Source organism: Perca flavescens, chromosome 1 (assembly GCF_004354835.1).
Source record: "Perca flavescens isolate YP-PL-M2 chromosome 1, PFLA_1.0, whole genome shotgun sequence".
Lineage (NCBI taxonomy): Eukaryota > Metazoa > Chordata > Actinopteri > Perciformes > Percidae > Perca > Perca flavescens.
In genome coordinates, this window is record NC_041331.1 from 23,206,009 (window position 1) to 23,229,155 (window position 23,147).

Below are 23,147 nucleotides of genomic sequence, written 5' to 3' on the forward strand. Positions count from 1 at the left end.
TCTATTTCAAAAGACCTAGATCTACTAAGAAAAAGACAGCTATGATATGACATCTTCATCATGGAAGAATTTACACCTGAAAGGGCAATTTAGCTTTTAAGATTAAATCCATTCAAATTCTGCAAGAACAAAGGACACAGACATTGTTGTTAACCTCTTTTTTTAGTATGATTTTCAGAATAATTGTGGATGTGAAGATAAGTGGCCACAGTGAAGGTTAACGAGATTGGATTGATTATCAAATAATAAATCAGCCAGTGATGATTTCCTCTTTGCTGGGCTCATAGGGTGTATTTTTGCATGTTTGGACCCAGTCTCTTTGCCGTCTTATCTCACTTCCATTTGCATATATTTTTTGGTCTATAAAAGTCTTTTGATGTATTAACTCTCCTCTCAGCATTGAAAGACATTTAGCTGTTTTTTCAAAAGTGTACCTGTATCATTCAACAGTTAAAAGTTAGGTCCTATTTGGATTGAGAAATTTCCTGGATGCATGGAGCTCCGGGTAATTTGTTTGTTTTTAATTAAAATCTAATGTAGCTTTCTCAGGGCCTGGCAACTCTGCAGCTCTGCCCAGTGACTGGGGGATATTTAATAAGCTGCAGTGCTGAAAGTTGTTTCATTAGGTGTGAAAAGGGCTGATAACTCAATAGCCAACAGCCAAACATCCTCTCTGTGTCGGTTTCCTGCCTCTTTAATCTGTTTTTCATTCTGCCTGGCATGCTGTAGCAGTAAAGGGGACTTCACAAAAAGGAAAAGACATTCATCACCATCGGGCCTCCAAAAAACCGGGGTGATAGAGCGAGCCAGCCAGTTTGGCTGAGGAAGGAGACGATCAGACTGCATAGCACAGCGGCTTAAGCACCTCGTGTGAACTGGTATTTATGTACGCGTGTAACTGTCTGTTCATCTGTACATTTACTCCGAAGAGTGTAATCATCGTTTCAATCAATGTCAATGATAAATCCCCCATAGCTTTTAACTCCATGTTCCATACATTATACTTTTTCATTATTTATCTCTAGTCTAGTCACTAGCTTCATCATTCCACACAGATTGATTTTTTTTTTATCTGCCACAGTTTTTTGGTCTCTCCAGTAGAGCGAAAGTTTCAGTGGACGTTTAAGTCAAATGCTTCATGTAGGTAGCCTGACAAGCCCGACCCACATCAAGATGTTGGGAACTCACCATTGGCAGGGCTCAATCTGAGGGGCGGGATCAACGGTTGTCTTTCAAATTCTCTCTGCACTCATAGCCGACCTGAGCAACGCTAGTTGATAGATTAAACTTTTGCCGTATCTGGTTTGCAAAACTCTGAACACATCTTCCTTTTTTAAGAATGACTTCAGTGCTTAACTCCAAGTCTTCCAAAGCCGATTCGAAAGACTGCTGTTCGCTAGCAGCAGCAGCCATCTTCTAAGTTTCCAAGTAGCAGGGAATTCAAGCGGAACCGTCACAATTCTGCCGTCCTTATGTTAAGCCCGCCCACCGACTCTATACACGATGTGATTGGCCTGACCAGAATTTGGATTTTCCAGCCCACAAGTAAATGGAGAGTTGCTAGACTGACCCTGGCTACAAATAACATTTGCTGCCGCTAGGGTGCATCTAGATTTCTACGCTATCATGTAGGCCTATGTCAACTTTTCCACCTCAGCCAAGAGGAAAAACGTTTTTGCAATGTTTTTCTTTCAAATTTCCAGCTTTTTTTTGTTTTTATTCTCAAATTTAAATAAATGTCCATAAAAACAGGTTGCTGGAAAAGCATGACAAGTTCTTGTGACAAGTACCTGTTTATCACAATTAAAGCTAGTAGTATTTTTATTTTTTTTAGTAGTAGTTTATTTTGAACATAAATATATATAAATATATAAAATATATATATATACAGACATGCATACATATATAAAATTTAAATTAAAATGACAGCTTAATAAGGTTATGTACTTCTCAGCATAATCTTCCAAAATTGTTGTAAGTTGTTATGTTATTGTAAGTAATTCAAATTAGAAATTCCCATGTTCAAAAAGGAGTAGGAAGAAGTTCATAACAAACTTTTCAGGTCCTACCCCCTTTCTCTATTTTTATCCTTTAGTTAAATACAAAACAATTTGATGCTTCCACAATTAAAGTTATAGGACGTAATGACAACAACACGGCGCATCCACATGAAGCAAGACTTCGGTGATCGCGCACCACCCAATCCCCCTTCTCCACGCAGTTGCTAGTAGCACAGTATTTAGGTTGAGTAAATGAAATAACAATAATTCCTACTTCTAATATGTTACGAAACCCATTACAAGCCCGTTCAAGAGCAGGATAAGGTGACATCTGTGTCTGACCTCAGTCCCTTTTCTTTTTTCAGTGCTCTCCAATTAGGAAAAGCCACACCAATGGTTATCCATGTTTGTCTTCGCCGTGGGTCACTTTCCTTCTGCTGAATGTGTAGGTCTTTTCTTAGCAGTGCAATCACTGACTGAAACATTTCGTGGGTGCTTCTACGGGTCTTCAGCCATACCTTCACCTGTTGCAGCAGTCCTCTTCGTCTCCAAAGCTGAACGCTGCTGTTGTCCTTTCTCAGCAGTGACGCAAAACGCATCACTCAAACTGCTGCACGCGAAAGTCGCAAGACTACACTATTTTGTAAACATAGCCGTACTGAGAGAGTTTTGTGTAGCTGATGGGCTTAATTAGCTTTGTATCAACTCATTTGGCAATGGCTTGAATCTAACAGACGTTCATTAATATAAAATAGACGTGCACTATAGCTTTAACTGTCCCCAGGAAATTTACATTGTGTTGTGGATCAAAACTATCCACTACCTTCCTAAAATCCAAGGCCCTAACCAATAGCTTATTATGAACTCTGCTGAAAGGAAGGTTTCCTTCTCCAGATGTTGAACATTGAACACTTTGATTGTTGATTATGTTGATCGTTGATTATGTTTATGCTCAGAAACCTGTCCATTAACCAGACTTCTTTTGATCTAAATGGAACCTACATGGGGCGATGGGGGGGGGGGGGGGAGTATGAGCCAAATTTCCCATCGCCAAATGAAATGTGACAGCAAGTGTTTCAGTTTTACAGTCTTCTTTAATCTCTGTAATTACTTTATTTTATTTTATTTATTTATTTTACTTATCTTCACATAAGGCTCCAGCACTCTGCATGACCTGGGTTATTACTTTGATCTTGTAATGACTTTAGTTTTGTAACTGCTGAGTGTGAGCAAATGACAGAAAACTCAGAACCTGGAGACCTCTAATGAACAGTGGTGTCTGTTTTAAACATACCGTGTACACAGTCATATCACTCCCTGTCTGCAGAGTTACCTTGCTGTAGTGAGGCAGTAATGTTCTGGGCATATCATTAAAGTAAAAATCCACCACACAGTTATTTTCCTCTACCTGAAAAATGTGACAGGCCAAGTGTCTCGCGGCCTCTTTTTTCCATACTGAACAGATAGCACAGTCCCTAATTTGCTGCCAGAGATCTGTGCCATAGTCGAGTGTTCCCCCTCCCTTACTCGCTCCTTCAGGGAGGACTTCTGAAGCTCTTACAGTAATAAGGCGACAAGTATGCCTTCACGTGTTGAACTACATCGAGCCCACTAATCCTTGTAGATTGAAGCCGCCCACTGATTTAGATTGTCATTATGTGTTTCATAAACGTTCCACTCTGAGGTTTTATATTGCAAAGATCTGGAGAGGTGGAGGTGGAATAGATGGTGTAAATGGTCCTTTCATTACCGTTCATCCTTCTGTATGCAGAGTTTAAACAGGGCAGCGGAGATGTGCTCACTCAATGGCTCTGTTCCACCTGAGATGAAAGGCTATTTACATTCAGCGATGATGATGATGATGATGATGATGATGGCTGTGGGAGTGCGTCGTTTCCAGGCGACTGGGTTTCCCCGCTCACTGTCATTTGACAGGCTTTAAGGAGCACACTGTTAGAGCTCTGCAGACATTGTGACCATCACGCCTAATTGGCCAGAGGGGCTGTGCCTTAAGTGAAACAGAAGTATAACAACTGAAGAAAATGAACCTCTTCCACAGCATTACCAGATGGACGTGACAGCAGAGACAAATCACAGGTCACCACTTTATAAGTGTGAAGCCATATAATTGTCTAATTTGAGATACACTGAGCCTGATCTTTGAATGTGTAAACTATAGAAAACTAGACCATAAGAATGACTGTAAAGCCGGAAGGAACGTTTTTTTTCTTCTTTTCTTGTCCTGCTCATTCTTATTTCGTGCGGCATTGATAAGTTGATCGCTGATAAGTGTTATTCATTTCAGTGAGTAAGCCAATTAAAAATGGAGTTTTATCTAATTTGATAGTTAGACATAATTTGCAAGAGTTTAGACTGAGAAGTATCAGTTAATAGTGTGGTTTAATTTAATTTTCCACTTTTTTTCTGAAGTATTGGATTAACAGTATTGAAACTTTGTCTTCCAATTGCACAACTCAATTGGGCAATTTAATTAGCCGCTTTTGCTGCTCAGACGTGTGCATAAAGCAAAATCCCATACCCCAGAAAATAAATGAATAATTAAAATAAATGTATGCTTAAAGTCAATTAAAGCAGTAACTGCTTTAGTGGCTTCATTAGTACCACTTGTCCTGAAAGTGTGTGTGAGGAAATGTAAATGTGTACACTGTTACTGACTCAAGGTCTTGCAGGTGAAAAACAGCTCCACAGCGAAGTTAAAGTAAGAAAACGGAGCAACTGAAACAGGTTCCTCTATTTTTCATGAATAAGGTCACTTATCAGTGAATGTAATGTCACCAAGTTCTCTTTATCAATTCAATAACAGTGTGAAAGTGAAAAAAAATAGTTGGGCCATTTCTTTGTAATACACCCCTGGGCTTTTTATTACGACTTCATTTCCTGTTGTAATATTGGAACGTCTATATAATTGTAAAAGTGTAATAGACTCTAATATAATTTCATTTTGAACCCTGAATGGTCTATGTCATCTCTGCTCAATTTGAGTAGAATAATGATTTTTAATGGCCACACATGGCTTCCTGTGACCTTATTCAATCTCTGGGCTGATCAAGAAATATATTGATTCAATTACAGTGCTGATGACAAGCGAACGGAGGAGAGGAGGGAAAAAGGTCAGCATATATTTGAAAATGTAAATCTTAACAATGTCTTTTGGGTTTGCTGAAAAAAGCCATTATCAAATGCCATTTGGCTCCAGTGGCATGTACCTCTGCCTCCCACCCCTCACCCCCACAAATGGGAATAGTTAGAATATTTAGGATATCCATATTGGATTTTTCCTTTGTCAGTGTGTGAGTTATATTAGGTGTGTGTGCCTCTATTTTGCTCTTTGCTATGATTGTGTGGAATATAATGGCTCGCTTTATTTCTTTAGCATTACATGTCCACAACTGGCCTTTTGGAGACTTCCTAATGACCTTGAGGTAATGACTTTCCAATGCTTTTGTACAAACCACATAGTTATTTTGCTGCATTAAGCTGCTCTATAAGTAAATTAGCCTGTCTGTACTCAAACATTGAACAAAGCTCTCAAATCCATTCCTCCTCAAATTACATGCACACCACACCGGGCTCGACTAATTATTTGTTTGGTCATTAAAAACTCATTAAATTGAAATTGTTCATTTGCATACCACTGTGTGTTGCATCATAAATTATTAATTGAAGATAAATAAATGAATTCAATTAGAAACATAAGTAATGTAACATATGCACCAACAGAGATCTGGTGCTTGTCTTTCTTTTGACATTGAGGAGAACTACAGTGCTACAGCTCCTTTTCCAATTGTCTGAATAAAGAGCTTGCACATTGAAAGGGATCCTTGTTAAAAGGGAATGACTGTACAGAATGTGAATTCCAGAAAGCAGATTTAAAGTGGTGCTGAAGAGTGTAGATCACAGCTACACGGCCAAGACGAACATACTGGTAAATTCTTTTTACAGAAAAAAATGGAAAATATTTTCCTCTCCTCTGTTTTACATTTCACTGATTAACTCCCCCGCTCCCCCCCTCCCCTGCTGTCACTGTTTGGCTTTGATGAATTTCAATAAATTTACTTTTTCTCTTGGTGACAAATATTTAAGCAATCCAGCCAAAGAGAGGTAATTTTCCTTAACCAACTCATTACCTCACATCTGTATGTGGTTTGTGGTTGGATCATCTTGTCTCAGAGCGGCAATCATCACAAACAATTACTCTGCAACCCAGCTTTTACTTTGTGTCAGGGTTTTTTTAAGACTGGGGATGTTGCGATTCTTGTTGTTTCCGTTACTTTATATGCCCACTATTTTCCAGTTTCAGGGATTGGTAAATGTTCACCCTTTTTCAAATCACTTCATTAATTAAATGGGATTGGGAAAGGTTCTGAGCTAATGGATTAGAGTGGGGCTGGCTGGTTCAGGCCTTTTACCAGAGGTCACATTTCATTTGCTGCCTATGTCAAGCGACCAGCAGAAGGGCCTCAGAGGCAATCTAATCAATGTCTGCGTGCCGTAGCCCTTAAATGAATCCATTAAAGTTATGTGGATGCATCCTGCACAGAGAAAAAAAAAGTCTCCTGATACCTCTGATAGAAATTAGCCTCTCTCCAATTAGGAGAGAAGCTGGGCTCATTCTGGATGCCAGCCAAAGCAGAATTAATAGGCCATCAGAGCCTCTTGTGTGTTAAATCCCATTTGTTTGCCGATGGTTTTTGAAAGCTCCTCCTCTGTTGCTCCAGGCCTGGCGTAAGACCCTGAACACCCACCAAAAAACTTCACTCATTAAATAAAGTTCTGGGAGGAGACGAGGCAGGGAGGGCTGGAGATCGGGGACAGAGCTGCAATTTAGGCTGGTGTTGTTGAAATGATGATTCTGAGGGGTCTGACTGAGCTGGGGTTGTGATTGCATTTGGGGTTTGGATGGGCTTAGTTTGTGGCCAGGAATGAAGCTAAGAGGACTTTAGCAGGACACTGGGGGGACGTTAGTCATGTGGGCCTCTTCAGCACCAACTTTATCTCAGCACTGTCCACTAATCCCACAAATTGATCCTCAGTGTTTCTGTGTTTAAGTAGAGGAAAAGCTCTGACCAAATCTCTTTGGAAAAGGATGTCTGAAATGCCTAAACCTATCAGAGGGTGAGGTTTCACCCCTGCAATTTTTCAAGCACTTTGTGGCACACGATCATTATTTTCTGTATGCCTGAAAACACGCAGCATCATATGAGATAATTACTGGACATATACTTTACTTAAGGAGTAACAGCTTTTGGCATGCCTGACTCACAAAGTTAAGAAGTCGGCACTTGGAGTTTGTTGCTTAGAATAAACTATGTTCTTCTGTAAGATTTTATTCATCACTGTATGTCTGGTTGTCCACATAGTGTTTTTTTTTTTTTTTCAGCTTAAGCGGGACCAATTAATTAACAATTTGATTATAAGGACTTTTTCAGTATATTACTTTCAAATCACTGGTTGCAGTCTAATCTTAGTTAAAAGATTACATAAAATAATTTGAACAAATAACTGTAGTCATGTTTCCATCTAATTGTCAAGCGAATTTTAAGCGAACTTTTAAAATGTCGCAAAAAGAAGAAAAAAAGAAAATGCAAATTAGAAGCATTTCCATCAACTGGTTTAGAGCGAATAAACTAGACTATGCAAAGCGTAGTTTCGTCACAAGTTGACAAGTTGAGTTTGCAATCTACAACCATGCATAACATGGTTGTAGACTTTCATACATAACTACATCACATTCACCTCCCTACGTGAAGTAGTTACGTATGTAAGTACTTATTTTAAACAAATTAATGTGTCCTAATTTAGCGATAACCTAGCCTACATTTTCTATGAGGATCATCAACTGGTAAGGAGGCTGACTTTTTTCCTGTGACATGTTAGCTTTAGCTTCATTATTAGCACAATATCATACATGTATATGTAACTATTAAGTGCTTTAGAACCCTTTTGATTTGTTTTAAAACAAATCAGCTGGAAACAAAGGAAGTGCAGTGTCCAGTGCAAGCTTTTGAGACGTACAGGACATATTAACCCCTATTAACTGCCGCTTTCTACAGTACATTTAAGAACAGATGAAAAAAGAGATGTTACATTGTAGCAAACGCAAACATTTCAAGCATCAGTGATGTAACTTCGGAATGAAGGCTTTTGTTCCCGGAAATAGCTTGGTCCCAAATAGCTGGCTGTTAGCAAATTACACGAATTATCCAGCATCATGATCATGGCAGGTGTATTGCTCAGGACCCAAGGAAGTGCAGTGTTGAGTGTAAAGTTGTTTGGATGAGCGGATCTCAGGAAAGCTGCAATAACAATGTCCAAGGAATCAGCCCGTTCCGATTAAGCACATTTTGAACGGGCACTCTGGTTTTATAAGAATATCTTTATTAAAGTTACAACCTTGGAGGGTGAACATACTCTGAGGATACTTTATAGGCAGAAACAAAACAGCACAGTTTTCTTTGGAGATGTTGCTGCCTCATTTGAGCCACTGTATGCAACAAAAGCACTGACTCACCTTGACAAAAGTAGTGATAACCTCCAAATGAACTGCTCCCACCCAAATCAAGCAGCCAACCAAAATAACACAGAGATGTCCAGCTCAGAGGGGAGGCCTGAAACTACTGCTGCTGCACAGAGAAGTTTACATACTGAACCCACTGGAGGGCCATTACAGCTCAACCGTTCTTTTCACTGCACTGATAAACAACAATTCCCAGAGTCCCCGAGTCCTCCATTGTCCGAATTTACATGAGGTTTGGGGGCTTCAGCGCATGTGAGCGATGGAGGTCAGAGCGAGTGTGTTTTCACAAACACATGCAACACAAGGAGAATGATAAGCATAACTTTCCCTAAAATACCACTCTGTTAAAAAATTCCAAAGAAAGCTTTTTTAAAATGCGTGAATGCACAAATACACCTGCATGTACACATACTGTATTCATGTCTCCTGAAACGTGCACATTGCATCCTCATATGTACATGCACACACATTCAAACGTGGTTATTTTCATGCTGCTATAGACACACCATATGTAAATGAGATCTAAAATGGCTCTCATGCTTGCCCTCTTCCTCCGGTGCCAGAGTCACGCATCATTGTCAGCAGCCAGCAAAACAAGATGAAATAAAATTCTAAGCCGTCCTGGCAGTCAAGGACACCATTCCCTCACCGTAATAGCCTGTATCGCCTAGCCACTCCATGTGTAGCTTTTCTTCATTGCTCTGGGCTTTTATTCCTAGCAATAAGCTCTTTATCACTCCTCAACACAATTCATTTAAAACCACCGTCAAGAAGCAATCAAACCTTAAGTAAGAGGATTCAAAGTCAGTGTGTTATTGTTAAGCAAAGTAGCATTACTTCATTTCCATAATGCACCCGGACAGAGATGCCAAATAGGTAATAATAAAGAACAGTACGCAAGAAAACAGTTAATATTTTTTTTCTCATTTTTACTAAATTTAAATGCAATACTTTATCCACCCGTGTCATTTCCTCCTCTTTTCCTTCCTGATTTTTGCCTCTTTCCTGCCTCCAGAATGACATTATATTTGGGTTAGTTGTCTTTCTGCCTCGGACACCTATGATTTAGCAATTCTTGACATATCCATTACATCTCACAGATTGGCTGTTCTCCTTTCCCTGTGTCTCGGAAACCTATAGAAATGACATGTACCTTCCATTTTTTTTCTCTCAGATGTCCCCGCTTCACAGGTGGTGCATTTAGAAAGAAGTGGATTCTAATTTCAGGAGTGTTCCCTTACTATTAACTATAGCTACAGGAGAGACATCAATCTTGACAAGGTCTTTTTGAACCACCTCTAAAAATGCAATACTATTGTGTATTTTTCACCTGCTCTCCACAGCCCGACCGTAGATGGGCATTTCATTTATGATTTACTATCTGCATTATTTTTGTTACTATAACAGTGCTTGAGAAATAGTTCACATGTCATCATTATGTATCTCTTATATGTTGATGGCTTAGGTAGAAGGTTTGGTCTCCTCTCTTCTACCGCAGAGATGCAATCAATTTGACAACAGGTGTCATCATCGCCAAAATCATCTTCATCCTCCCAGCAATGTTTACTTTAAACCAGCTTCAGCTTCCAGAGGCACCTCAGTCCTCTTACAGTGATGTTTACTTGTGGATTGATCTTCATCCTCATGTGTTTGCAGTTCTATTGAATCTTGATTTTTACATTCTTGACCGTTGACATTAATTGATCCAGTGAAAGAGGAAGTTCATCATGCAGCAACTACCTAAACGTATGAATGGATTCTGTAAAACCGCATGACCAAAAGGTCGCTATATGCCCCCATAGAAATGAGTCTGGTATCCATATTAATTACACAATGATTTCCAATACAAAGAAAATGTGTTTCTTTTGGATATTCCTGGGTCTTTTAGAACTCACCTTAAAATGTTACACATACAGCACTATATTTTGCATACCGATACCAATCTTTATTTTTTCATCTCTTTAGGCACCAAGGCCTTGAGCTGGAAACCATCACTTATTATATTACTGTATTTGTTTTATTAAATTAGATATAATTGGGTCTCACTTCACAAATAAACTTTACAGAAAGGTATTTATATTCCAGTTATCATCAAATAGCCCAGTAAGTGGTGGTGTTTGTTAAGCATAAGTATGATGGTTTAATTCCATGTCCACTCTCCCATCCCTTTAGTGCTTTCTGTTTAATACACCAACTTCCTCACGAGGGAGATTAAGGCTAATGCCTAAAGGATCACAGCCCAAAATTAAAAAGAATTAACTGTAATTAGCACGCTAACAAATGGCTAATAAGATGGCAATTGTTATATTTTTTATATAACCTGTAATGCTACTCTTGAGAACCTCATTTTCTATGATGGTGAAATGGGGTATAGAGTTATTTTAATATCAATCGTTTCAATTTGGTAAAATCCATTTATAAAATAAATGGAGGTTAAATAAATATAAATATAAAAAGTATTTTCTGTTACAGCTCTACTCTTTTTTCGCCAGTGTCTTTACCTTTTGTGCTACATCCTAGCAAATGTGACACAACACTGCTAAAGACAGGTAAGCACATATTAAGCAACGCATCATTACACCAACACCACAGCCACTGTAGTACAGCACATAAAAGACCCTGCTAACTGTTCCTTCGGCCTGTAAACTCCACTAATTAACAGTATGCCTTTTGTACCTTGCAAGCTCTATGCGTTTCTTCGAGGTGATGTAAGCCCTGCAACAATCTGCAACCCAATTGTCACTGAAAGAATAAGTGAGACGGGCAGTAGTGAACAGGAATTCATTGGCTCTGATAGTTATTGGATGGGTTTGTTTTTTCCCCTCTTTTCTCACCTTCTGCTTGCTGTGGCTGCTGCCATTGCTGGTGTCTTTCCACCCCAACAGTAATGAAAATAATAATAATGATAAGAATAGCATCACTTCAATCTCACTTTCAGTGATTACATTGTTCTACGTGTTTCCATTTCTGCTTAAATTATATTTAACTTCATCTGCTGTGGTCCGCAAACAGGATTACTGGTACTTATCTGAAATGAAAGTGCATTTTTAACGCAGTTTAATAATGAGAGTGGAAAATCCAGTCCGTAGCAATAAAGCTGAAACTAATTCATTTCAATGGCTGTCGGCACAGAGTGTTTCAATTCTTCCTTACATGCCCATTCCCACTGTTAAAAACTGTAAAAGAAAGGAGGCAGAAGGCCATTTGTGTAATCTGCTGCCACCTGACATGAGCTTGGTGATCAGAGAAACACTGAAGGATCTTCATCCAGCCTTTAAGAGCCTCTTCAGAGAGCCACTAAAAGGGCCAACTTAAAAGCAACCGAGATCATCAAACTCTGCAACTTTTCTTAAAAGTCTTGAGCAGAGTGCAGGTTGAAGGGGTGGACTGGTAGGATGGGGGAGAGAGAAACTGCTGCATATTCTCATGCATCTAAAGTGGTCAGCAATTTGAACCTGTCCGTGCCTCCTGTTCCATTATGGAATAGTAGCACAGGGGCCTGTTTGTTCGCCAAACACAATTAACAAGGTTTCTGCTGCACATCAATACTGCTATTTGCATAGGGTATTGATCTGAAGTCCTTATAATCACAAAATGTTAATTGCACCAATTAATTCTCAATCTGTTTGTGCCCTTGTCTGGCCGCCTTGAGCCCTGAAGGTCAGTGTGAAAATGAACTGCTCTTTGATTCTCCTCCAGGAAAAGATTTTTTCTCAAGACAACACAGTTTGCTACTCCGAAATCAAAAGGCCTCACCACCCTTTATCATTATTATCATTCCCTGTGAGTAGCAGCTAATGGGGTTGAAATCTTGTGATCTGGTTTGTCCTTTTATACAAGGTTTCTCTTGTCTCGTTCATTAACCAGGGCCGCCTCCTCTTCTCTGCACAGCCACAGCTATTTACACCTCAAAGACACAGTATCCCCTTTATATTGACTAATAAGTCATTTTCTGAGACAATGCATTGCCCATTTGATTCATAGCCCATTCGCGGTGCCTGTGAGTTTCCCTCTGTCTTTGGTCCTGTGCTACACCATGTTATTACATGCTGAAACATGACCTCCTGGTTTACTGTCTGTTTGAGATGATCAGAATAATAAGTCAGAGCTGTCTACTCTGCTGCTTCTCTGTCTGTGATATGTAGGTAGGTAGGCCCCCTTCCTTTGTTGTGTGCTACACAAATTTTTTCTATCCAGAAATGGCAGTATATATATATATATATATATATATATACAGTATATATATATATATATATATATATATATATATATATATATATATATAAAACTACAGCAATATAAGTAGTATAAGTATACTGTAAGTGTAAATATATATATAATTCTACATGCATTTTTATATCAGTATAGAAAGTATAAATAATTATTTATGAAGTGTATTGCTTCTTTAAGTGTTGAGAAGAAATTATATCTTTGCATTGGCTGTTTTTACCAGTATTGATTGGAGTTAATTGCTTTTTCCGCTATCTTCATACGGTCAACAACAAGAACACAATTAAAGGTTTTGCAACGTGTTTCACTCACTGGTATCTGTACATAACAGTGCAGAAGGACCTCTCCTGCAGTCCCCGTCATCCATGCCTGAACACAGCCAAATGACAAATGAGCCGCCCTGTGTGAAAGATGAATTTCAATCCACTACACCTGTGCCACCCCACCAAATGAAAGGACTGATTGCCTCCAATTGCATATTTAAAATGCTTAATTCCTCCATTAGGAAACCTATTTACATGAATTAGGGACAATTAGCATTTTCAGACCCACTTCAACTTTGTTCGCCCCTCTCCATTAACATTTGAAAGTGACGGCTGCCAGACACAAGAAAGCCCCTCCATCTGATTTGTTCTGACCTACTATGACGGCTGCCTGGATGGACTTTTTTATCTGTAGCACCTCACTAAAGGAGGGGGTTGGCCCGGGGTCTATAGTAAGTCACCTCATTATGGTTAATCAACAAAAGCCATTGAATGAAAGACAACAGAGTGAAAGGCAAAGAGGTGTCTGACTTTAAAAAGTTAAGGTGCAGGTCTTCAACCTTACACACCTTTTATCTAAGAGACATTTCATTAATTGCATGTGCTGGAGCTCATCTCTAACCGTATATTGCACATTGAACATTCAAGGGGAAAAGTAAACAATCTGTGGCCTTTAAACTGTCAGAAGTTAAGTGGAAATAATGAAGAAAAAAGTTGATTAAGACAGGAGAGAGAGCGCTTGTTTCAATGATTATATTCATGGTAAATTCAAAGAGGTATGTGATACTATTGGTCCCAGCCTCTTGTCTGTAATAAATAGCTCTCTTATGAATGGCACAGTCCCATCTAGCTTTAAACATAAAAAAAAAACCTTGACCCTACTGATTGTAACAGCTTTAGGCCTATTTCTAAATTATCATTCAGCTCTCTTCATTATTAAGTGAAAATAATGTCTTGGACAATTTTCAGTCTTGTTTCAGAGTAAACCATAGCACAGAAACAGCACTTCTTAAAGTGCTAAATGATTTGTTGCTGTTCAGTGACAGTGAAACTTGTGCTATCTTACTCTTGCTGGACCTTAGTGCTGCATTTTACACTGTTAATCATGCCATCTTGTTGGATTGTCTTCAGCATAGGGTAGGGATCCAGGCTGTTGCTCTACAGTGGTTCAATTCTTATTTAAAAAAAATAGAACCTTTTCTGTTGAAATTGGAAATATCTCCTCTTTGGCAGCGATTACATGCGGCGTACCTCAAGGTTCGATTTTAGGGCCAATTTTATTCTCTTTGTACATGCTCCCATTGGGCTCCATTCTTCACAATCATAACATAATTATCACTGTTATGTTGATGACACACAGCTGTACCTGCCTCTAAAACAGGTGATACCAACTCTTTAAAGTAAGATAGAAGTCATGTTGTTTGGCCCCCCAAATTCAGTTGACGAACTTTCGAAATGTTTGGGGACTTTAGCCTCAAGTGTGCGCCCTTTTGCCAGAAATCTAAGGTTTCATCTTTGACCCAGCATTAAAATTTGACAAACAAATTAGTTCTGTTGTCAAATGTAGCTTTTTTCATCTCAGAACTATTGCTAAACTAAAATCCTTCCTCTGTCATAAGGACTTGGAGACTGTTATTCATACTCTTATTTTGTCTCGTATTGACTACTGCAATTCCTTGTATTCCGGGATTTGCCAATCATCTTTATCACGCCTGCACCTTGTCCAGAATGCGGCTGCTAGATTGTTGACTGGTACCAGAAGGAGGGATCATGTCTCCCCGATATTGGCTTCTCTTCACTGGTTACCGGTCAAATATAGAATTGATTTTAAGGTAATGTTACTTGTTTTTAAGGCATTACATGGATTGGCCCCTTTATATATTGCTGATCTCCTTACCCTACGTCACTCCTCCAGGAACCTAAGATTGTCTAATGAGTTCCTTTTAGCTATTCCACAGTCTCGGATGAAAACAAAGGATGATCGTGCCTTCTCCGTTGTGGCTCCGATACTCTGGAACAAACTTCCCATTCATATTAGGTCCTTCTCTACTGCCGAGATCTTTAAGTCTCGTCCTAAAACACATTTTTATTCTTTGGCGTATGATTTAGTTTAGGGACATTTTTGTAGAAGTGTGTTGTCTATATTTTTATTGTCTTCCTTTTGTAACATAATATAACTTTGTACAGCACTTTGTTCAGCCTAGGTTGGTTTTAAATGTGCTCTATAAATAAATTGACTTGACTTGACTTGGTTGAAGATATATCAATATCTCTTTAGTTGCATAAATACTCATGTTTGTGTTTGTGTGAGAAAGAGTGTGAGTAATTGTGCACATGTACATTGTGGTCTTACGGATCTGCTTTGTGCAAAAACTCCTTTGTGCATCTCAAAAAGTAAATTTAATTTAGTGTTGTAATGTTTGACTTGTGGCCATAAATCCATTTTATGTTATTAAATATACGCAAATAAGTTTGACAATTTTGAAAAATGTATCTAATCTAATACCTGCATTTCTAACCCAACATGACTAAACTTTACTGGTTCTGCCACATTTGAGACCTGAAGCAAAACAGTATTTTTGCTTTATTTCATCCATTACTGACTGTTAACTCGCCAGGCGATTGCATTGCTTTGGTTACACTCTTCTTCTTCTGTCTCTCCCTCTTACCACTGGGTATTTGAATATTGAATTGCAACATATAGCACATATCAGAGAGAATGAGAGAAACATTTCTTAATAAATTACATTTGAAAATAACTGAACCAGACCTAAGCCTCAAGCTTTGTCAGGCCTTGTTGAGTTTGAGTCTGGTAGCAGAGCTGCTATATACAGGAAGCTGCTATTACAAAACACACAGTTTTGCGTTAGCTGACAGTGAAGTATAACAACTTTATATAAGGTTAAGAAAGTAGGGTTTAAAGGGTCAGGTCACCCAAATCACAGACATTTTTTTTTAAACTTACCCCAAGTGGTATGAAGCAAAGATGATAGTTCGGAGGCCATGATTCACTATAAACATCTTAAACTCAGACTTTGAACTTGATTAAACATTGTAATTGAATGTAAAGAGGAAATATGCAACAGAAGTAGGCTGAAAATGTAAGTAGACACGTTGGAAATGGGAAGAGGGTTGTTTTGTGCTCAATTACTTCCTCAGACAAAATGTATGCGCCTTCTGGCCAAGAGTTTTGCTGGCTAAAGAGCTTTGCTCTTGAACTAAGTTTGAGGAGGAAAGAGACGTAGCTGGCTTGAAATGCCCTCTTCAGCAGTTCAAACACCACATTGTACAACAAGAGGTAAACACTGGGGTTGACCCTCAACTTTGAAACAGCCTGCTCACCAGCAGAATAGTCTGCAAAGAGTATATGACTGTCACACTAACTTGTGAAGATGGAAGTATCTATTCATGCCACCATATATAAACACCATCCTATGATACAGTCATTATAGCTGGCAGCCTTTATGTTGGCCAGAGCCACTTGCTGATGATTTTTGTTGCTTTGTGTTTTGACATTAGCCATAACCGTCCTGTATTTCTCTATCTCCTCATGGAGGTTGAAGGCTAACCAATCTCTGCAGTATGTCCACTGACTTTCCTACCTTGCTGCAGCTATCCCAGTGAATAGATTATGTTCTTCTTCTTTTCATTGAAACTTAGAAACTTTAGTTTTCATACAATGTTACAAACAAGCATGCTTTTTTTCCAACACGCTAAATTAATTAAATTTCTATTCTTATTTCTTATACCCTTTTTTTTTTTACAAGGATATGAGGAAAGATCATGTGAAGAGATCATGTGACAGATTGCAGTTTATGTATGGGGTGTATAAGCCCATCTATACAAGGTCATCATGTGAACGGAAGTTATTAGGCACATGTGTAGATACCTTTCCACCAACCAGATATATTATCTTGATTTGCTGCTTTACAGTATGTCAGCTCACATTTTCCAATCCCTGGCTTCCCTCGGCTCCCCTTGCCTGTGTCTGCTCAACAATAATTCCTCCATGACTCATTTAATATGACTTTCAGAGCAAATATGAAACACAGATTTTCCTGTCTGAATAGGCAAGTTTAATCTGTTTGTTTTTGTTCTTCAACACTTGATTGTGCCACCAATCGTGAAGTCCTTGTGCCTGACAGGACATGTAAATGTTAAACCAAACTGCCAATGTTTGATCATCCACTAACGTCAAATTTAACAAATTTTTCAAGTATATCCAAGTTATGCCGTTTATCCTCATCACAACTTCTTTCTGTATTTATTGTTTATTTCATATTAATGTTTAATATGTTTGTTTGTTTGTTTATGTATGCACCTTTCACCAAGGCAAATTCCACATAAGTGGACTTATTGTGGCAATAAAACCTTTTCAGATTCTGATTTCGGATTCTGATCTTCATCATCTGTGCTTACTTCTGCTCTGCCACCTTTTGCTTGGTCATTTATTTGCACTAAATAAATGTGTGTGAGTGTTGTTCTGCTCAGTGTATGGTTACTTGTGCCAACACACACATCTATTTCTGCTCGATTGTTATACTTAAGGTGAAGCCCTTTTGCTCGTAACTGAATTTGCATTTATTTCAACTTTTAAAACAGTATGTTAGTCTGGAAGAAGAAAAGCAGATTTGGTTCAATGTGCTGTCTGAATGACAGAAGTTAATGATTTTGTGAATATGATGCATCTGTTCACATGAATCTTTAAAATTTAAATTAATTTGTTTTTTAATTAATTAGTTATTTGAATAAGAAGACAAAAAAGTCCTTATCTGGATAAACTTTAAGCTAGCAGTTCTTTTCAGTGTACAGTTCACTGTGGGATTTTTTCCCACGTAAATGTTATTTGAAACCATATGGAGCTACTATTTTTGTTTTATATAAACGATGGCCATGAGAGCTCAATTCACTGCAAATTAAGAAAACATGCAAAACATTTATTTCAGGGCACACCAAAGAACAATCAAATGCCATAGTCTTACTGGATTTAACCAGTGGTGGAATGTAACAAAGTACATTTACTCAAGTACTGTACTTAAGTTTGAGGTACTTTTACTTGAGTCTTTTCTTTTTCTACTTCTACTCCACTACATTTTAGAAAGAAATATTGTACTTTTTACTACATTAATCTGACAGCTTTAGTTACTAGTGACTTTACAAATTAAGATTTTTGCACACAAAATGCATGTAGTTTGTAAAATACAATGTTTTTGTAAATTAAACTACCCAACAATATAAAAGCCTACAAGTACAGCTGAATGATTAGCAGATTAAACAGAACTGTTTTGATCTTTTCCAGTTTCTAAAATGTTTCTGCATTGAGTCCTTTTAATTTTAATACTTTAAGTACAGTTTCCTGATGATACTTACACACTTTTACTTAAGTAACATTTTCACTGCAAGACTTTTACTTTTATTTTCACAGTTGTGGTATTAATACTTTTTCTTAAGTAAAGGATCTGAATACTTCTTCCATCACTGGATTTAGCAGCCTTATTTTACTCTCCTCCTGACAATCTCCTTTCATCATATTTCAGAACAACTTCCAAAGTTTCCAAAGAGTCCTTGGTATATTTATTTGGATTTTTGTGACCATCTCTTTAAATAAGCTGCCTGAGATAATGAGGTTCACCATAAATAACTAAAGGGATACAGTAGCATTAACAATGCATGGACATCTTCACAAGCTCATGTTGTAATAAACACAATGCAGCCTGTTTGACTGCACTTATTGTCTGTATGCAAGGACAAGTTCTATCATAATTGTGCTATTGATTATACATAACTCACTTTGTCTGATTATGATTACAATTTAATATTGACTTTCTGTGTGCAATGAATTCGCTCTCCTGGTGTCAGTCTTGTTGACTTGTATGATCTATGATTCATCAATACTATTGATTCTCCCAAAGTTCATCCATCCATATGTGACTGGCACATCAGTATTTTACATAAAAAAAGATTGAGGGGAGGCAATCTGCATGTCAGCAAAATGTCACCATAATTGAGCCTGGCTGATGTTATTGTCCCTTAACGAAGTTCTGACTGTTTTATAAACAGGGCTGGGACAAGAGGCATCAGTCACAAGGGAGACTGTTAACATTACCGAGGACAAGAGCATCTCCCATTTAAAAGGGAGCGGCAGATGTGCCACTCTCATAGAGCACTGATCTATCTATCTATCTATCTATCTATCTATCTATCTATCTATCTATCTATAATCTCTCCATGTTTTGACTCAGACACACCACAGTGATGGCAGGAGATGTGTTTACAGTTTACAGAACAAAAGGAGAACATGGAGTACTACAATAGTACACAAGAATGACAGCACACTGAGGCTAATTGGAAAAGGCTTGTCACTGATTACAGACACATTCTGTGTGTGTGTGTGTGTGTGTGTGTGTGTGTGTGTGTGTGTGTGTGTGTGTGTGTGTGTGTGTGTGTGTATGGCTAGTCAGTCCACACACACCTGAATATCTCTGGCATTTGCTTTGCTGGTGGACACCGCTGTGACAGTGGGCTGCCCTTGGAGGTCTCTGGATATCCAGTGTAAATCCAGCCCAGTGGAGCTGTGAAAAAAGCTAATAATATGTTATTGCAGTCTAGGTCCCCCTGTCGCCTCTCCATCAGAGCACCACTGTCACCTTACACATGGACCACAGTGTGATAATGGACAATAATGCGGAGTAGCTGAGAGTGAGAAGTCCAATCTGCCTCCTGAGTGGTAAAAGGGCTGGAGGAAAGCACACTCTGTGAGAACCCCTGACTCAGAGGCCGGGTGTCATCCTATCATGAACCTCTGGGCATCCCTTCCAATAGAAGCATATTTATGATTGATTATTATCTTATTTCATAATTCGTAAAGGTTCGGTCTTGACAAGAAAGGGCCTCTGTGGGTTTTCTCAGTGCAAAACTCTCTAATTACATTATTTTCCACTGAGAAGTGAGGCTAATTTGTGAGTACTATTCCACAGCTTTGTTTATGTCATTACATTTTCTTTAAGCATCCAGATACTTAAACAGGCTACACAGAAGACCGTTACCTAATTGTTTCATCATGATGTGTATTCATATTTAATGTAGAAGCATTTTCTCCTGCAAAAAAACATCATTAGTGGGAGCTTCACAAAGAAAGAAATACGCAGATTTGTTGTGAGAGTGTTTAAATCTCTAAAAAGAGAATTTAAAATCATGTTATCAGTAGTGACTTCGGGCATGTTTGCAGTTAGTGAAGTACACATAAGCCGATGAGCTATTGTTGAAAACAAAGTTTTGTAAAATAACCTTCAGAACATAAGTAACAACTCTGTTTTCAAACCTAAACACATTAAATATGCTTCCTTTGATCAAGCAAATGTTTCTGGTCTTGCTTTCAGTGAAATGTTTCCCTGAAGAGAAATGTAAAAACATAACAAAAACCCAAAACAGCAAAACTGTACATATAAAAACAAAGTGGTGCAACTTTTAGCCAGACTGAGGCCTCTAGTGGCAGCTGAAGGCAACAGTCTCCCTACTAAAAGTTACCATGTTAGACTACACTTCAACATGAGGTAAAGTTGATGATCAACTTCTCAATCTGATATACGTGGTACATACAGTGTATGGGGACATAGCATCTTGGTGGGTGCAAAATACAGTTTAATGTACAATCTTCAAGCTGTACATGCTTCTAATTTTTTAATCTTTACTGTAATATAAGCATTACAATAACGTAATAGTTTCCAGTTGTCACACATGCATCACAGCACTTTCTAAACTAATCAGGTTAGAGTAATTATAGGACGGTAAATTGTATCAGACTTTCTTTTTTTAATTATTGTGATGTTGAGAGGGCACAGGGGGCATTTTATTTTCTGTCTGATGATTGAATTCCTGCCTCTCTCCTGTGCTGAGTTATATTTTGGTGCGTGACCACAGGCTTTGTGGTTTTCTAAGCCTCATGGGACCAATTCCCATTATTTACTTGACTGTGACCCCGTATCGTGACCCCTCAAGTCTCTCATTCTCCAGAAGCCTACTTTTAAATTGCCCATCTAATGGCAACCTGCATTTTTACTGAACTGTAATGAATGCTCCAATTACGCTGAAGGTGATGGAGGCGATTTTCCTATGATAGAAGAGGTGATTGGATCTCCCACACTCCATTTCACTATCTCGCTGCTCTTCAGGCATTCCCACAGACCTGTGGTCAGCACTAGCTGTTGGGGAGGAAACTAAGCCTCCACTTGTGGTAATGCACACTCTCAGTGCACTGCCAAGCCGTGCACCAATGAGGTGACTACAAAATTAAGTGCTTGAAATAAATGAATTCATTCTGGCAGAAATGTGTCAAATGACCTTTCTGCTGCTCATTACACATGGTGCACATTGCACCAGAGAAATGCTCCTGTTGTCTGGGCTCCTTTGTCCCCCCCCTCTCTGCCTTGTCAAAGGGGAATGGTAATTAATTGAAATCATTTCCATGTGTAAGGTTGTGTAGATCGCTCCTCAAGGTGTGTCAATGGGTCGATAGATATTTGGAGTGTATAGTGCAGTCAGGTGATAAGAACTCCAGTCATACTGTCATACATACCAATTCAAGGGCAGAAGAGTTTGAGGGCAGGAAGTAACAGAAAGAGGACGATGTTCCGACAGCAGCAGTGACAATGGTTACTATCCACATAAATTGACATTTTTTGGATCAAGGCTTGGGCACATTTTTTATTTTCCACCCTTTTTTCCCTCTGAATAAAAGGTTATTTGTGAGAACTGAACAGTCTATCCTTTGCGGTGGTATCCTCCAGTTTATCCTTATGCAGAGGCTGCCTGTCTGCCTGCCAAGGAGAGATGTGGCTTAAAGAGGCCCATACATGGTGTTGATTAGTTTTACTGAGCGGGTATGCAGAGACCAATAAATTAAATATGAATAAATTAAAAATGTACTCTAGCAGAAAATTGCTTAGAAAACAACCACCTCGCCATTAAAATATGTATAGTAATGCCTTTTATGTGAAGTAACTTGGGATTAGATATCACTGTAAATTAACACGCCATCCAACCGTAGTCAAGAACTTTTCACTTTTAACAAGGACTTATAAAAGAGGTATTTACTTCAGTGTGTTCAGTAATTAATTTGATATTCAAATGAGCTTACAGTATGTATTATAATTGCAAATATCCTAAATAAAAGTAGTTTTAAAAATGGGTAGTGTCAACAAAGATTGATGAGGCTTGCTTTGAAATTGCCATCTGTTTCAAATGTTCACTTGAGGCAGGGTCTCCCCCTCTCTTCTTCTTCCTTCCACCATTTGGCCATAAGTAGCCGTTATTGTTTTTGTTTTGTTTTTTTTGGTGAGGGGGGGTGGGGGGCACACAGAGGCACACACACCTCCACACACAACGTAAACATTGAAGGGGATCAGGAACATCAGCATGTGTGATGAGCTCCCACAGATAACGTCTCCGCAACATTTCCATGACATTGTAGCTGTGTTACCTCATTACCACAATGTCACAGTAGCAGTGTGAGGATGTTGTGTTTGGGATGAGGATGAAGGTGGGGGGGAATAGAGGGGGGGAATAGAGGGGGGGGGTCAGCTGCAGGTATCGGGCCTCTGCAGATGAGGTGATTAATTAAAGGAAGCTCTATTAAGGTTATTGAGATACAACCCCCTCCCCTCTCCTAGCAGCTCCCTCCACGCTCCTCAGTGGTTAAAGGTGGATGGAGCAGAGGGGGGTTGAAGCAGAGGAAGCATCCTTGCCTCTTTTGACATTAGCCTGCATGCACCCACTTTACACGCCCCGCGACTCTCGCCACAAGTGCCTCTCTGCACCCCAGCTTTGCAGGAGTGACACTCTTCAGGCTCCAAAATGGGGCTGCAGAGTTTTAATCCCTCCAGCCCGTCAACCCACCCACCTTACTTCCATCTGTCAGGAGCACTGCTGGAGGAAAAGGGGGGAGGGATTGGAGGGGAGGTCGCACATCCCTTGTTCCATCCCGCCGAATTTTCTAATTTCCTTTGCCTCCATGCTTTGTCCCAAATCCACGCCCCTAACCTATCCACCATACAGCCTCTCTCATTCTGTCCCTCCTCCCCTCCCACCTCTTTTCTCTGTTGTTTTGGCCAAAGGAGT